Genomic DNA, 4,360 nt, shown 5'->3' on the forward strand with positions numbered 1-4,360 from the left:
GGGGACGGGCACAGGCAACCCATCCACAAAGAGGAAGCAACCACCAAAGGGGGACCGTCCTGCTAAGAAGGTCAAAGTCCCTTTGGAGCCCGTTGTGGGTCTAATGGTTGAGGGTGCGAAGACGATCACCCCAGTGAAGCATGGGGCTGGTAAGGGAACGATGATTGCCCTGTTCACTAGCCAGGAGAAGCCGCCCGTCCTCCTCCATGAAGACTCCAAATATGCCCTGGAGCAGCTTTCATCCATCATAACGTCTGAGGACTATGAGGACTTAGGCAATCATTCCACAGGGGCCATAGGGGAGACGGGTCTCTTTGCAATTGCTCAGGTAATTGTTTCCGTCGTCTTTCCATCCGTCCATTCTACTTATCTTCCTATCTAACCATTCTTTCTCTTTTGTTTTCAGTCCATGATTATGATGAAGGGGCTAATGGAACGGTGTCTTAACCGTGAGACGGCCCTGGAACGTGTACGGGTAAAGGCGGAGTAGATGGAGGACGAATTGGGTCAACTCAACAAATGGAAATCCACAATAGAGCAAAAGTTTAACCTCTCAGAGAAGGTGAGGAAGGAGCTTGAACAGAGGACAGAGGAGGCGAGGAAGGCCATGGAGAAAAAAGAAAAGGAGATTCAAGACCTGAAGGATAAGCTCCGTTAGGCTAAGGAGGCGACGATACGGGAGTACCGTGACTTCGACGCCCTGCTGTCAGAGCTGGGAGACTCTTTCCTTCAGGGTTTTGACGACGCCCTCCGTCAGGTTAAGAAGGTCTACCCTGACCTGGATGTGTCTAACGTTAAGGTTGAGGATCAAGTTCAGACCTCCGTCATGCCTGTCGCCTCAGAGGACACTGAAGATCTTTTTGCTGAGGATGCAACTAAAGGCGATGGAGAGTCGGCCCTGGCACAAGATGTTCAAGACCAAATTAATCTTGTAGATGACAACACTCGTCATGTAGAGGATGCAGACCCCCAAGAATAGTTTTTTTTTTTTTTTTTTTTAGAACAATTCGTTATTTGTATATTGAACAATTGCCCTTTGAGGGTTTTACACAACTTTTCCGTCAACGATATTTACTTTGCTTGTTTCATTGTTGCTATAAATGTAGTAGTTTGTTTCTTATTCGATCCATCCACTATGAGAGGCCTTTTAATATTTCATTTCTAACTGTGTCAGTCCATATTATGCTATAATGCGTCCGTCTACTTTGGATAAAATTTATATCCTTTATGCACCGTCCTTTATATGGACTAGGTAGTATTTTCACCCTTTATGTATGAACTTTCTACTTTGTAAGTTTCAGTGTGGAATCGTCCACTTTTTGGGACTTGGAATTTTCATTCATTATGGAATGACCCGTCCAGTTTAATTCATATTCGTCCACTTTCTTGGACTTTAGTTTATGTCCGTCCACTTTTTGGACTATAAATTTCATCCTTCTAGTGATGATCTGTCCAGCTTGTGGACTTTAAGTTTTATCCGTCCACTTTTTGGATTTAGAATTCTCATCCTTCTTGGGATGATCCGCCTAGTTTGTGGACTTTATGTCCGTCCACTTTTTGGACTTAGAATCGTCATCCTTCTTGGGATGATCCGTCCAGTTTGTGGACTTTATCCGTGGACAAGAATTTTCATCCTTCTTAAAAAGATACTTGAAGTATTGAAGCAAAAAGTTGTTAAAGTGAAACTAATAATTGTAGTGAAAACTAAGAAAAACTGGAAATAGCGTCGTTGCTTTTCGTGCTGTCTCTACTGATAGTATTTCCGTAGATGCACCGTGTTCCATGGGTGCTGAAGTTTTTGTCCGTCTAGCGTCTCGAGGTGGTAGGTGCCCTTCCTTTGCCATGATGCGATCCTGTAGGGTCCTTCCCAGTTGGGACCAAGCTTTCTTTGCGAAGGATTTCTAGTAGCACCCATTTCCTTTCGTAGTACAAGATCTCCGACTTGAAAGTCTCTACGCCTGACGTTGGAGTTGTAGTGTTTTGCCATGAGATTCTGATACCGCACCATCCTTTGCTCCGCTATCATTCGTACCTCGTCCACTAGGTCGAGCTAAAGTCGCATGGCCTCTTCATTCTTATTCTCGTCGTAGCTCTCCACCCGAAAGCTTGTGAGCCCTACTTTTACTGGGATGACAGCTTCACTTCCGTATGCTAGTCGAAATGGTGTTTCTCCAGTGGCTATAGTTCTGTATGCCCACAGAATGCTTGGCAGCTCGTCTGGCCAGATATCCTTTGCCCCCTCGAGCTAGGTCTTGATGATCTTAAGCAAGGACCGGTTCGTGACTTCAACTTGTCCATTGGCCTGTGGGTGCGCAAGCGACGAGTAGTGATTCTTGATTCCTAACTCTGAACAGAAGTCCCTAAATGCTCTGTTGTCAAATTGTTTTCCATTGTCCGAGATAAGTACTCTGGGTGTCCCGTACCTGCAGATGATATTCCTCCAAATAAAACTTCTAATGTTCTTCCCCGTGATAGTGGCTAGGGCTTCTGCTTCCTCCCACTTTGTGAAGTAGTCGACAATAACCACCAGAAATTTTAGCTGCCTAACTGTTGTTGGGAAGGGTCCCATGATATCTAGTCCCCATTGAGTGAAGGGCCAATGGGCCGTCATGGGAGTCAGTTCTTCGGATGGTTGCCTGATGAGATTACTGAATCTTTGACACTTGTTACAGGCCTTGACATAGGCCTGTGCATCCTTCATCATTGTAAGCCAATAGTATCCTGCTCGGATCAACTTGTGCACTAGTGACCGTGCCCCCGAGTGGTTTCCGTAGATACCCTCGTAGACTTCTCTCATTACGTAATCTGCTTCCTCGTGGCATAGACACCTCAGGTACGGCCGAGAGAACCCTCTTTTGTATAAAACATCTTTTATCAGCACAAATCGTGATGCTTAGACCTTTACCTTTCTAGTGGCGTCATTCCCGTCTGGTAAAATGCCAGTCTTCAGGTATGATATCAAAGGTGTAGTCTAATTGCTTTCAGAATTTACTTCCTGCATATTTATTCCGTCATCAATAAGTGAGGAGACTTGGACAAATGACAATACCTGTTCGGGGACAAGCATAAATTCTGCCGAGGCTGCTTTTGCTAGTCGGTCAGCGCACTCATTTTCCCCCCTTGGGATTTGAACGAATCTGACTTTGAGGCTACTGATTCGATTCTTTACCTCTTCTAGGTACCTCTTCATCTTTTCATTCTTACACTAGTAGCCGCCATTAATCTGACTTGTTACTACCTGTGAGTCGCAATGTACGACCACGTTTTCAGCACCTGCAACCTTTACGAGGTCTAGCCCTGCCACCAAGGCTACATATTCTGCCTCGTTGTTGGTTGTGGGGAAATCTAGTGGGATCATGCACTCAATCTTATCCCCCTCTGGGGTTTGGATCATTATGCCAGCCTCTCTTGCTTGTCTATTTGAAGATCCGTCTGTATAAATATTCCATTGTCGCGTATCCTCTACCCCCTGGCCGTCTTCAAGAGTAAATTCGGCGATGAAATCAGCCACCTCTTGCCCTTTTACGGCTGTTCGCAGACGGTACTGTATGTCAAACTCGCTGAGCTCTACTGCCCACAAAGCCATTCTTCTTGCTGCCTCGGGCTACTCATGACTCTTTTCAAGGGCTTGTTCGTCAGGACAACGATGGTGTGTGCTTGAAAGTACGGTTTGAGTTTTTGCGCAGCAGTTATGAATGCGAAGGCCAACTTCTCCATCTGAGGGTACCGCTTTTCTGCTCCCGGAGCGCTCGGCTTGTGAAGTAGACTAGTCTTTGAGATCCATCTTCCTCTCTCATCAAAGCTGCACTAACAGCGGCTTGTGAAACAGCTAAATATAGGTAAAGCTCTTCTCCCGGCTTGGATGGACTGAGCAATGGTGGAGATGAGAGATATGCCTTTAAGTTGTCAAACGTCATCTGGCATTCGTCCGTCCATTCAAACGATTTCCTCAGGGTGCGGAAGAAAGGTAGACATTTGTCCGTCGCTCTCGAGATGAACCTGTTCAGGGCTGCGATTTTGCCATTAAAACTTTGCATTTCCTTAACCATCCTCGGCGGTTCTAATTCTATTATGGCCCGTACTTTCTCCGGGTTGACCTCTATACCTCTTTAGGATACCATGAAGCCTAAGAAATTCCCAGTCGTCACTCCGAATGCGCACTTGCCTGGGTTCAACTTCATGTTATATAATCAGAGGGTGTTGAAGGTCTCATGGAGGTCGCCTAGATGATCTTCTTTACGTAGGCTCTTTATCAACATGTCATCAACATAAACCTGTACGTTCCTCCCAATCTGGTGCGCAAACATCTTGTTCATTAATCTTTGGTACGTTGCTCCAGCATTTTTCAGTCCGAATGGCA

Source organism: Quercus robur, chromosome 12, assembly GCF_932294415.1.
Source record: "Quercus robur chromosome 12, dhQueRobu3.1, whole genome shotgun sequence".
NCBI classification, from domain to species: Eukaryota; Viridiplantae; Streptophyta; class Magnoliopsida; order Fagales; family Fagaceae; genus Quercus; species Quercus robur.